Raw genomic sequence first — 14,740 nt, 5'->3', positions numbered from 1 at the left:
GATGAAAATTTACAGGGTGATTCCATAATTTATTCCTCAGAATTGAGTGAGTCCATATTTTTTTCCCCTGTGCTTGGTCTAAAAAAGTAACCGTTACTGACTGCCACAATCTTTTTTTCTTGATTTCTTATAGTGTTTCTTAAAGCCAGAAAGTTGCCATTTGAAATTACTTTAGTTTTGTGTCATGTCTGTGATCTGCTTTTTTCTACAAAATTAAACAACTGAATGAACATCCTCCGAGGCCGATGATTCCATAATTTTTGCCAGGGGTTGTGTGTGATATATATATATATATATATATATATATATATATATATATATATATACATACACTAGCTGGGGTACCCGGCGCTGCCCGGTTAACCTGTTTTAGACATAAGCCAAATGGCAATCATTTTAGTCAAAACAATTGCCCAACATTTGTTTTTGTAATGCTGATGTCTTACAAATGTAATATTTAATGGGCTAAAGTTTGTCCAGCAGAACTACACTCAACAAAAATATAAACGCAACACTTTTGGTTTTGCTTCCATTTTGTATGAGATGAACTCAAAGATCTAAAACTTTTTCCACATACACAATATCACCATTTCCCTCCCCCTTGTGATAGTGAGCACTTCTCCTTTGCTGAGATAATCCATCCCACCTCACAGGTGTGCCATATCAAGATGCTGATTAGACACCATGATTAGTACACAGGTGTGCCTTAGACTGCCCACAATAAAAGGCCACTCTGAAAGGTGCAGTTTTGTTTTATTGGGGGGGGGATACCAGTCAGTATCTGGTGTGACCACCATTTGCCTCATGCAGTGCAACACATCTCCTTCGCATAGAGTTGATCAGGTTGTCAATTGTGGCCTGTGGAATGTTGGTCCACTCCTCTTCAATGGCTGTGCGAAGTTGCTGGATATTGGCAGGAACTGGTACACGCTGTTGTATACGCCGGTCCAGAACATCCCAAACATGCTCAATGGGTGACATGTCCGGTGAGTATGCCGGCCATGCAAGAACTGGGACATTTTCAGCTTCCAAGAATTGTGTACAGATCCTTGCAACATGGGGCCGTGCATTATCCTGCTGCAACATGAGGTGATGTTCTTGGATGTATGGCACAACAATGGGCCTCAGGATCTCGTCACGGTATCTCTGTGCATTCAAAATGCCATCAATAAAATGCACCTGTGTTCTTCGTCCATAACAGACGCCTAACAGTCACCATGGGCCACTCGATCCACAACATTGACATCAGAAAACCACTCACCCACACGACGCCACACACACCATCTGCCATCTGCCCTGAACAGTGTGAACCGGGATTCATCCGTGAAGAGAACACCTCTCCAACGTGCCAAATGCCAGCAAATGTGAGCATTTGCCCACTCAAGTCGGTTACGATGACGAATTGGAGTCAGGTCGAGACCCTGATGAGGACGACGAGCATGCAGATGAGCTTCCCTGAGACGGTTTCTGACAGTTTGTGCAGAAATTCTTTGGTTATGCAAACCGATTGTTTCAGCAGCTGTCCGAGTGGCTGGTCTCAGACGATCTTGGAGGTGAACATGCTGGATGTGGAGGTCCTGGGCTGGTGTGGTTACACGTGGTCTGCGGTTGTGAGGCTGGTTGGATGTACTGCCACATTCTCTGAAACGCCTTTGGAGACGGCTTATGGTAGAGAAATGAACATTCAATACATGAGCAACAGCTCTGGTTGACATTCCTGCTGTCAGCATGCCAATTGCACGCTCCCTCAAATCTTGCGACATCTGTGGCATTGTGCTGTGTGATAAAACTGCACCTTTCAGAGTGGCCTTTTATTGTGGGCAGTCTAAGGCACACCTGTGCACTAATCATGGTGTCTAATCAGCATCTTGATATGGCACACCTGTGAGGTGGGATGGATTATCTCAGCAAAGGAGAAGTGCTCACTATCACAGATTTAGACTGGTTTGTGAACAATATTTGAGGGAAATGGTGATATTGTGTATGTGGAAAAAGATTTAGATCTTTGAGTTCATCTCATACAAAATGGGAGCAAAACCAAAAGTGTTGCGTTTATATTTTTGTTGAGTGTATAAGAGATGGACTCCCCAAACTAAGTGTAAATATGTGGTCTATTAGAAAAGAAACCGACCTTTTTATTTTTTTCAAAAACTATATGGATTTGAATCATGTGTGATTACATCAGACAAGCTTGAACCTTCGTGCGCATGCGTGAGTTTTTTCACACCTGTCGGTTGCGTCATTCGCCTGTGGGCAGGCTTTGAGTGAGGAGTGGTCCACCCCTCCTGTCTATTTTTTCATTGTTTAGGAATGGCTCAGAGACTGCCGCTTTGCTTGATCAAATTTTTTTCAGAAAAATTGTAAAAATTGTAAGAGTGTTCCATGATGCATAACACAAAATGTCTGACACACATCCAAAATGTCCTTGTATTTTGCAAAACTATCAGATCCTTTTACGGCTGTCTAATTCATAAAACCATCTGATCTTTTTATATATGTTTAATTGATAAAACCAAAGTATTCATGTCTATTTGGAAAAAGAATCAGCATGATGGAACACTTTTTTATTGCATGAAACTACACTACATACATAAACACACACTATAAGATTTTTACATAACAACCATGAACACACCATGAAGACACCGCCCACTTTCACCACCCTGCAGCCAGCTCAAATAGACACTGATTCAAGCCAGGTTCAGGACCACCCATATGGGGGTGGCTTAGGCTGGTTATAAAAGTTAGAGAACAAAGAAAGTCTGGGTTCTTTGTTCCTGGTGTTTGCATGCGATCAGGTCAGGTCAAGATCCCAGCAACAACAACAACTCTTTTCAATACAACATCTAAACTTTGAAGTCTGTTTCCTGTCCAATTCTTTTTGGAGGTCTCACCGTGATAAAAGAACCTAACAGAAATGGTGTTTCCGCCCGGTTAACAGTAAGACTTCGTGAATTCTGGGGCCTTGAGGCCTACTTACCGATTCGGGACAGCTGATTCTTCAACATTGAACTTCGTGGTCACATTTCAAGGTAAGCAGAAACCTTTTCTAAATTTCTGCCGAGCTCAGGCTCATACATTGTTCAGTGTTGAACGGATCTGTGGTCATGATTCTGGTATGATAAATTGGTGGACGGATGTTGAATTAATATCGCTGGCCGAAGTTTTTGCACTGAGAAGGAGTTATCGAAAACCAGCTGGCGTGCTGCGGGTTTCAAGTCCTTGTTTCGGTATCGGCGAATACGCGACAAAAAAGGGTTAAAGGCCCAGCGAAGGCTGGATTTCCTCTACAAAAAATGGGATTTCCCGTTTTCGCTAAAGAAAGCAAGGTTAGAGGCCTAGAGGAAGAGGAATTTCCCTTACAAAATAGGGAGATTCCTGCTTTTTCTAAATTCTACTGGGTTTAAGTCCCAAAGGGGAAGGTCGGTGCGCCATCGACCAACCCTTTTAAACATGAGGGCTATTGGCCCCCTTGCAGATGGTGTTTCTGCTAAAAGGCCAACCGGTGTCCTGATTTTTATTGTTGTAAATTTTGTATAGAATGGGTTAGAGTCCCAGAAAGGGGGGTTGGCGCACCCCTCCCTTTCTAAAGTACTGACTGGGTTTAAGTCCCTAAGGGGGAGGTCGATGCGTCATCGGCCTCCTCACTTAAAATGTGAGGGCTATTGGCCCCCTTGCAGACGGCGATTCTGCTAAAAGGCCAACTGGTGTCCTGATTTTTATTATTATAAATTTTGTATATAATGGGTTAGAGTCCCTGAAAGGGGGGCTGACGCACCCCTCCCTTTCTAAACGTGAGGAAAATTGGCTTCCTTGGAGACGGTGTTTCTCCTAAACTGCCAACCGGTGTACTGATAACATGCTAAATGTTTGTCTGTCGAATGAGTGAAGCCTGCGAGTGTGTTTCTTTGTTCAACAAGTGAGTGTGGCCAAATTGTATTTTCCTTTGTCTTGTCCACATGGGGGGTTGAGTGTGTTTCTTTGTTCACTGAGTGTATGTGACCATGTGGTATTTCCTTTGTTTTGTCTGTGTGCATGGGGGATGTTTCAGAACAGCAGGGGAGAAGTAGCTGACGAACTACAATTACCAGTTATAAACTGCTGGAGTCCTCATTTTTCTGATTATTTGTTTTGGGGGAATATTCTGGCCCAGGAATCGGTACGTTGGTAATAAAACTGCGGGTTAATTTGTCGTGGAATGTGAATGTGATTTAGTCTTTGTTTGTCTTTGACCAGTTGCGTGCGTGCCATTAGCTAACCGATAGCAGAATAGCATAATTGGCTAACTGGTCTTAAATAACTAACGCAGTTTTACATCCAACGATATAACTTCACATCAATCAAGCGGACAGCCTATCGGACGGAAACAAAAGTGTCTGCTTGATGATAGTTGAAATTAGAATACGTTAAATAGTTAGATTTGGTACAATGCTATAACATCATTTGCACTTGGTGTTGCAGCCCTATGTCATATTTGGCTTAAAAAAACAACAACAACAAAAAAAAACAATGGAAACCTATAAACAATTTTCCCTATAAACAATTCAGCTGGGTGCTAAAAAAAAAAAAATTAAATTAAAATTAAGAAATTTAAAATAAAATAAATAAACAATTTGGGTGCTTAAAAAATTAGATAAAATAAAAATAGGGACTAATTAATAAAATAATAATAATTATAGAAAAATTAAAAAAGGTGGCACAAAAAGAGCTAAAAAGGAAAAGAGGAAAGAGAAGGAAGAGAGCAGGTAACAGCCTAAAAGGAGCTAAAAGAACAGAAGAGGAAAGTGATGAACAAATAAGGGGCGCAGAGAGAAGTCATTAATGTGGGGTGATTCAAAATCACTGTGGGAAGAGGACAAAATAAGAAAGAACACGCAAAGTGACAATAAATGAGAGGGGCATTGCTTAATGCGGTTGTGAAGTTTCTGTTGCAGGATCCAATTTGATGTGTGACCAGAACCTGTGGAGGTAGGAGTCTGGGTTTTGAGGAGCAACACAAACAGCCTGAAGGAAAGGGTAAGTATTGGTAAGTATGGGTAAGTATGGGTAAGTATGGGTTGTGGTAAGAGAGTTACAGTTAGGGTAAGTAATAAGGTATGTATACATATATAATTATAAAATGTTTATGGAGCTCCTAGATTAATTATTAATATTTTTGTGGATCCACTAATAAACATGTATGATACAATAAGAATATGATAAGCTTTTATTTGTTTGCAGACATATTGATAAATCTAATCATGATGAAACTACTAATTTCAAACCGGTTTGTTAATTATTGATGTTATAGACATCAATAATTAACATGAATGAATAATTAAAATAAACATGAATAGTGTTAAGGATTTTATATATATATATATATGTTATCACTGTTAAACATTTGTACCTTGTCTTCTTTCTCATGAGAACGGTGTTGTGCTGTTTGCACTAACCCTGAGAATGTACGTGTTATTCAACTCTGTTTTAGCATGCTGGGGTCAATCTGAACTGGGAATGAAGAGCTGGATGTACTTATTATTATTATACAACTTGTTTTTGTAGCCGCTAACGACTGGGAGTGAAGCATGACGGGGTCAGTCATGAACTGGGAGTAATAGACCTGAAGGTTGTTTTGACTGTTGTGGTGTGATGCTTAGTGTGAAGACCAGGACACTCCAGGCAGATGCACAACAGCTGATAACTGCAACAGACAAACGAGATGTGCTGACCTCCGACGATAAGAGTAAAAGAAAGAAACTGTTTTTCCTTACAGCTGCGCTTATTGACGTATGTGTTTATGTTACGGGAAGAAACTTGTCTCGCGTTGTCCCCCCCCCTTAGGACAAGTTTTATGATGTAATGAGGGCCTCTCTAATAAAAAGAGCGGGAGAACAGGCCAGACTTTAGTGTAGCCTTGGTGTACAGCCTGGCCGCACTCCGCGCGTGATTAATTTGACTTTCTGTCTCACTGGTGTTTCTTGACTCTGTTTGTCTTATCAAAGGTTTTAAGAATGTTTGGAGGAGAAAATACCCAACATTGACTGGGGGCTACGTCCGGGAGCTCAACAACACCGGAGGTGTCCAGCGGAGGTCGCCAAGTCCAGACGTAAATCCTTGGCCAAGGTCCGATCGATTGATCGTGTCTGCAATTGTCGACCACCGTTGGCATCGTCTGGTTGACGAGATTTTCCCGAAGAAGACAGACAGGAAGTCGAGTCAGTGAGTAAAATTTCTTTGTAAATAGTACTGAGTGAGTGGTGATCAGATCACATAAACAGTTAAATTCCGCAAGCGATGATACAGAATCGTCTGTTAATGAAACACAGTTAAACTCTGTAAGGAGGGTGCGGACTCCTCTGTTTATATACGCGTACTGGTAGGGGATAAAAGTGATCACATAAAACAGTTAAACTCCGTAAGCGATGGCGTGGAATCGTCTGTTAATGCAAAGCAGTTAAAATCCGCGAGGAGGGCGGACTCCTCTACGGTTGCGAGGGACGCCCGTAGTTAAATTCCGGAAGGAGGATACGGACTCCTCTGTTTTAATACGTAAAGGAAATCCCGGGTAGAAATACGTGCACTGTAAAAAAGCAGTTAAATTTGGCAGGGACGGCGGAGTCCCCTAATGCAGGACATTAGTTAAATTTCACGGGAGGGCGAGCTCCCCTGGCATAAGAATACGCGTACGATTATTAAAAGTGTTTCTATGTGTAAATAGTGTTTTGTGTAAGTGTAAATAACTGTGTGAAAGTGTAATACTTTGGACAACGTTAGTGACAACCGTGCGTGTGGAAGCAGCAGGCAAGTGATTCCGCTTCCTACGGGGAGGTGAAAGGAATCAACCACACGACGGCAAATTAATTGTCACGTCCAAAGAAAGTGTGAAAACTTCAGATTTAGAACACCCTAGGTGTGCCCCCGTCTGAAGTCCAAATTATAACAAGGGATAATAAAAATGGGGGGTAAGATGTCTAAAAATAAGGAAAATTTATCAACTGACGACTGGAAATTTATGGAAGCAAAAAATCCAAAAGCAACAAAGAAATTGGAGACCTGGATAAATAAACATGACTTTGACGGACGACTGAACCTGATCAGTATACAGAAGCTAAAGAAGGAGTTAGAACAGAAACATAAAGGTGATGAGAAAAAGATGCAGAAAGTAGGGGCAGATTTAGTGGCATTTTGGGAGGAGGAAGCAGAGAACAGACAGAAGGGAGCAGAGAAGCGACGATTAGAGAAAGCAAGGAAAAAGAAAGCTGTAGGTAAGGCAGAAGAAGATGTGATAATTCAGCACAGAGAACCAGAACAGCCTCAACAACCACCGCCGGCTGGATCGTCGGTGACAACAACACCTTTATATCCTCTACCAGAGGATGACAATGTACCGCCACCACAGTATGATTTGGCAGTAAAACCTAAGGTAAAAAGTGAAAAACCAGAAAAACCACAAACACGCAGTCAAGTGAAAGTGCCCACAGCCCCTCCCATGGTGGAACACAGTGACCAGGGAGGTGCCTATTGTTATATGGCTGGGGGGGCCTGGCTGCCGGTTTGTTTGTCTTTTTGTTTTCCTCCCAGGTGGCGTGCATTTGGGACTGAGTGGCTGTGTTGCTGAGGCTGTCAGGACCTCACCCTGATCACCTGCGACTCGTCAGGACTCACAGCTGAGGTGCATCTGGATGGATTGGAGCATGTTGGCATTTAAGACTGGAGTGCACAGTGTGTATTTGCCAGAGACTCGACCTTGTGACCAGACGGGTGAGATCGTCGTCTCGGGTGCCATCTCATCAGCAGCGGATGCTGAGAAACGTCCAGGTTTGATGCACAGTCTGTGAAAGAGGAGGGGGTGAGGTCTCACGCTCGTCAGCACACTTCCTGAGGTACGTTAGATTTTGTGACTAACAGTTATACAGTCAGTAAATGTGGTGTCCCTCACACCTTATTGTATTGAGCTGTTTGTTAGTCATGTATCAGCTTCCACTGCGGTGGAGTTTTGTGAACTGGATGTTCCATGCCTGCAGGTTGGAAGCTGATCAGCAATCAAGCCAGGAAGTGTTTGCTGTTTGTACACCTTTAAGTGTTCTGTGTGTAGAGTGTGGACTCACATAATGGTTCCTTCTTTCACAGACTCGGTTGTTGCGGCCACCTGGGGGGTGTCGGCGGGGTCCTTGGGTCCGAAACAGCTTCTGGCTCCGGACCATTAGCGCTGCTGGGAGCGCACCACGCCAGGCCGCACCTTTCTGTTATTACATTTTCACTGTTATGTATTAAATTCAGTTAGCCTTTGTACCGTGCTCTGCGTATTTCATACTGGGTCCTTCAAACGCTGGTCGGTTCTCCGAGCTGCGTCCGACACATAACACCTATCCTATGATAGAAGTACCAAATCCTCGTGCAGGAACAGCAGGACATCGATCAACCATGCTCGTATATCGAACATGGAATGCTGATGATATCAAAGCAGCAGTCGACATGATACCATCGCCACATGTCGATATTGAGGGATTTATGCAGGATATAGAAAACATTAGAAATTCTTACCACCTTAATAGACCTGAAGTCCAACAGGTGTGGATGAAAGCATGTGGCCCTAAATGGAGTCAGATACGCGGAGACTGGAATCCTGCAGACCAGGATGGCGTACCGTTGCCACATGATGATCCAGTCTTGAAAACAAGAGTGGAAGCTATGATTACACGAGCAAAAGGTGTGTTAGGACCAAAAATAAATTACACTGAAATTACCAGGACAACACAGAAAGAAGGAGAACCATGGACAGAGTTTAGATGCAGATTTGAGAGTGTATTTAGGGTCCATAGTGGCATATTGCCAGGAACACCAGTGTATGAACAACAATTGAAAAACGCTCTGATCCAACATTCCAATAAGGATATAAAAGCTTGGATACAGAAACATTGGATTGGATTGCCTACAGGCACATTGGAAGAAACACATACACACTGCTGTCATGCAGAAGGAGTCTTAAAGCAGAAAAAGACAGGGAACAGCAACAAAGGAGTGTATGTAGCACACAGAGATGATGAAATATATTACCAACAGGGTAACTTAAGACAGCAGAAGCAGTGCAAACGCCCCCAAAAGCCATGGCAAAACAGACAAGGTGGACAGCCACAACGTCAAGAACCATGGCAACCACAACAGCAGCACAGACAGGGAGGGCCACCACGTGGTCCCCTGATTTGTTGGAACTGTGGGAGAGAGGGACATATGTATAGAAATTGTCCGAATCCACCTACTGAGGGAGCAGCAGGAGGAATTCCACAACGGAATAATCCTCCGCAGCCACAGTATCCACAATGACTAGAATCCATAATCCATGATTCCACATCAGATAGGCAGTCTGATTGTGATATGGATCTGTGTGCCTTACTGGGAAATCCGGTACCAAAACCAGAAGTGACTTTGTTGGTAAATGGACGACCAGTGACATTCCTTTGTGATACAGGAGCATGTAGAACCACATGTAATGACAACATACCTGTCCATCAATTAAGCAACGAAATCTTTAGGGTTCGCTCTGCAAATGGACAAACATCAGACGTCCCTATCACTAAACCCATAACGTTGACAGATCCATTTGGCCTGACATGTACTATGTCAGTGTTGAACATGCCACAATGTCCAGTTAACCTTTTAGGACGAGACGGATTGACTGCATTGGGCTTGTCCATAATTGTGGAACAAGGGAAATTAGTTGTTGAACGCACAGGAGGCGTTAACATGGTGAGAGAAGAAAGCGCTGACCCCACATTCCACTATTACTATACATTTGACATTTCAGAAGAAGATGCTGCAGGATGGGGTAAAGATGTCGTCTTGCAAGCGACAGCCCTACTAAAAAATCCTGAACAAAAGATGTCACCACCTGACCTGCATGTCACAATGTGGCATAAAGATCCTCCAGGTCCGGATGGTGACTATGAAAACAAATTGAAAAACGTTTCACCTGTGAAGCTGACAATGACCGATTTGATTCATGATGGCAACTCAACAGCTGTCATAACAGTGACAGGTGCCACTGAAGACATTTTAAAATTGAGATTCACAGGTATGCCATTACATATGTCACTTTGTAAGCCATATTTGACAGAATGGCAAGAATTGGGACTGACAGTCATAACAGCTTTGTCAGCCACTGATTGGAGCAGAGTTGGACCACGAACGGAGTTCAGTCCATCAACTAAATTGTATAAAGTGCCAGTTAATGTCTCATTGGTGCTGACAGCTGGAACACACATTGATGTGTCCACTTCACAATCCTGAGTGTTTCAGTTGAGTCCTGAAGAGGATGATCTTCTCTCTTCTGTACCATCAGGATTGTGGACAACAGGTCCTTCAGACGTAGGACTGATAAAAAATGCACAACCTGTAGTTATAAGACCAAAAACAGAATACAGACCATGTGTAAGACAGTATCCATTGAAACCTGATGCAATTGAAGGAATCAGGCCAGTAATAGAGAATTTATTAACAGCAGGAGTAATAGTGCCATGTCCAGATTCACCATGTAACACACCCATATTTCCTGTAAAAAAGGCTCCGCCCTCAGTGGGGTGGAGAATGATTCAAGATCTGCAGGCAGTAAATGCTGCTGTGATTAAAAGAGCACCATGTGTTCCAGATCCACACACCTTGTTAAATTCGCTGAGACAAAATTCTAATAGTTTCTCAGTAATTGACATGAGTAATGCATTTTTCTCTGTGCCAGTACACCCAGATAGTCAATTCTGGTTTGCTTTTACCTTTAAAGGACAACGATATACATTCACCAGATTACCGCAGGGTTACGCAGAGAGCCCAACTATTTATTCTCAAGTCATGTCAGCATGTTTAGCCAATTTCGTTCCACCGGCAGATAGCCAACTATTGGTGTATGTTGATGACATTTTGATTGCCTCTGACACACGAGAAAACTGCATAACTGACACAGTAGCATTATTATGTTTCTTATTTGATAATGGCCACAAAGTGAGTAAAAACAAAGTTCAGTTGTGTAGGGATAAAGTAAAATATTTAGGACATGAATTATCAGCCACAGGGCGCACGATCCTGTCTGACAGGAAGGAAGCAATTTTGCACGCTCCAAAACCACAAACCAAAAAGCAGATGATGTCATTTCTTGGACTGACTAATTACTGCAGGGCATGGATTCCCTGCTATGCAGAATTGACTAGTCCACTTTCTGATTTGATGTACAAGGATGATATTTCAATGTCAACCGTGTTGGAATGGAACAAAGAAGCTGAGGAAGCTTTTGTAAAAGTAAAACAAACATTAGTGTCATCCACAGTTTTGGCACTACCAGATTATAGTAAACCATTCATTCAAACAGTTGATTGTAAGAATAAGTTCATGACTAGTGTTTTGGTACAAGTGTATGGCTCAAAATTGGATGCAGTAGCAAGTGCTTTACCACCATGTGTACAGGCTGTTGTTGCAGCCTCTATGGCTGTTCAAAGTAGCAGTAATGTTGTTCTATTCCATCAGCTGACACTGAAAGTTCCACATGCAGTTTCTGCACTTCTGTTGCAGACAAACATGAGCCTTTTGTCCCCAGCAAGACATCTTTCGTGCATGTCCTTGCTATTATCACAACCACACCTTACGGTAGAGCGCTGTACAACATTGAATCCATCCACATTGATACCTTTACCTGAGGATGGTGAGCCGCACAATTGTCTTGATGTAGCTACGGTCTGTACGAAAGCACGCCCAGACCTCCGGGACACACCCATCCCAAACAGTACAATTGTGTATGTGGATGGTTCTTCCACTAAAAATGCTTATGGACAAACGCAATCTGGATATGCTGTCGTCACAAATTCAGAAGTATTGGATTCTGCTTCATTGCCATCGTCATTTTCAGCACAAGCAGCTGAATTAGTTGCTTTAACTGCAGCTTGCTATCTGTTTAAAGGTACAGCTGTAACAATTTATACAGACAGCCAGTACGCTTTTAGCACAGTGCATGTGTTTGCAAAACTGTGGGAAGAGCGTGGAATGGTGACATCATCTGGAAAGCCAGTGACTCATGCCACTCTCTTAACTGCACTACTGAAGGCTGTGAGATTGCCTAACCAAATTGCTATATGCAAATGTGCGGCTCACACCAAAGGCTCTGACAGTGTTTCAAAAGGAAATGACGTTGCTGACAAAACCGCAAAGGCAGCAACAGCTCTTTCTATTTTTCTCCTATATGACACCCCTCCGGATATGACCACAAAAGAAACCCATATTGCCAAAAAATATGTTTAAATGGGCAGCTATTATGAGCCATGGCGTGACGCATGTCTCATCAGGGGGTATGATATCGCAATTGCAATCTATTTTTTGTCTTTATGGGTTCGATGCATATGCAAAACAGCATTGTAGAGCATGCATGATATGTGCAAAACACAACTCACAAGGCAATTTGAGACCCCAAAGAGGCAAATTTCCAACACCACAATATCCCTTTCAAGTGATTCATATGGATTATATACAGCTGAGTAAACATGAAGGGAAGGAATTTTGTTTAGTCATAATTGATGCCTTCTCAAAATGGGTAGAATTGTTCCCTACAAAACATGCAGATGCACTTACAGTGGCTAAGGCATTGTGCAAAGACATCATTCCACGATTTGGAATACCAGAAACAGTCTATTCAGATAATGGAGCGCATTTTGTTAATACAATAGTGCAATACGTAGGAGAAGCGCTACAGGTCAATCTCAAAAATCATTGTGCTTACCACCCACACAGTGCAGGATTAGTGGAAAGGACAAAGGGCACAATAAAAACAAGATTAAGGAAATGTATAGAAGAGACAAAACGAACCTGGATTGAATGTTTGGACCTAGTAAAACTGTATATGAGAATAACACCAACACCATCAGGGTTAACACCATTTGAGATACTTTATGGACGACCATATCGTCTACCAATTTTGACATGGATACTAAAACAGCAGATGAGGAACAAACATTAGCAAATTTTATGAAAAAGACATTAACACAGAAAGAGATAACTTAAACACATTTACTGCCGAATAATTTTGATCTTCCACAGGACGGCCTTCCAGTAGTCTAGCCAGGAGACTGGGTGTTCATCAGAGTGATTAAGAGGAAGAACTGGTCCAGTCCTCGTTGGGAAGGTCCATACCAAGTGCTGTTAACAACACCAACTGCAGTAAAGATAGCGGAGAGATCAACGTGGATACATCACTGTAAGATACAGCGTGTGTTGGCGGCCTCCACAGTGTAAGGGGAAGTCTGGCTACAAAGGGAGTCTATTTAATTAGTAATAGATTGTCTCAATGCCAGTGAAGCAGGGAGATCCTTGCACTATTAGGTGAGGTGGTTAACAACACTGTATCCTAGCAATCAATCAATCAACTTTTTTTTCTTATATAGCGCCAAATCACAACAAACAGTTGCCCCAAGGCGCTCCATATTGCAAGGCAAGGCCATACAATAACCATGAAAAACCCCAACGGTCAAAACGACCCCCTATGAGCAAGCACCCGGCCACAGCGGGAAGGAAAAACTCCCTTTTAACAGGAAGAAACCTCCAGCAGAACCAGGCTCAGGGAGGGGCAGTCTTCTGCTGAGACTGGTTGGGGCTGAGGGAAAGAACCAGGAAAAAGACATGCCGAGAAGGGGGGCAGAGATCGATCACTAATGATTAAATGCAGAGTGATGCATACGGAGCAAAAAAAGAAAGAAACAGTGCATCATGGGAACCCCCCATCATGACTGAACTACAGCAGACCCCGGAGCGGCGTGCTCAGCGCCGCCGCTGCCGGACTGTTGGTAGGGCAGCCGGTTGCGTTGTGATCTTAGTGTGTTTCGTGCTCCTCGGATTCCTGGCCTGGTGGTTGACCCAAGAATTGCAGCTCACTGTGGACCGAGCCAGAGAACAACGCAAGCAACGTCAGAAGAGGTTTATTCATAATGTGAATGAGACAGATGGACACCCTCATATATACCATACTAATATGTGGTACAGATATGTTCATTTATTGGCTATGGAATTACGTTACTAATTGTTATGTTTATTCGCAAATACCTATATCCTCAACACACCCAGCTCTGACGGCTAAACCGTACCCTGCTAGGGTGACAGAATGTCTTATCATACGGATGCATAATCAAACTGTATTTCGGGGGCAGCAGTTCTCAGCAAATCTGATAAGATGTAACACCACTTACCTCAGTGCAACCACTTATATGATAGGGATTTCAACAGAGGACGTACAAGCGTGCCCAAGTGCTGCTCCATTGACTAGACTGAAGGGAAACGCAAAAATATCATCACGTTAAATTGTCATCACAACGGCCATTCCCAATTTGCTTTTACGGGACAGGGAATAAAACTGTAGGTAAAATTAAGAAACGTCCTAACCAAAACATAATATGTGGATGGTACTTATCTTCATCACATTGGACGGGGATGTAATTATACAGGCTCCTGTCCATGGGGAACGGATGAATCATGTGCTTATGTTAGTAAGTTTTGCTACCACCTGTAAATGGTACTTCGGTGTATGATGACATCTATTGGCTTTGTGGTTCCAGACTGTACATGAGTCTCCCACCAAATTGGGGTGGTGTGTGTGCACCTACCCAGGTGACTGACCATACATATGTGGTAGTGCCAAGGACCTCCACAGAGAAGAATGGCAGCACCAGACGGAGGAGATTGATATACCCAGATGTGTTACCACATGATCACATGTGGGGCTCGGATGTACCAA

Source organism: Thalassophryne amazonica, chromosome 6 (assembly GCF_902500255.1).
Source record: "Thalassophryne amazonica chromosome 6, fThaAma1.1, whole genome shotgun sequence".
In the NCBI taxonomy this organism is placed as follows: Eukaryota; Metazoa; Chordata; class Actinopteri; order Batrachoidiformes; family Batrachoididae; genus Thalassophryne; species Thalassophryne amazonica.
This window is presented reverse-complemented; position numbering follows the sequence as displayed.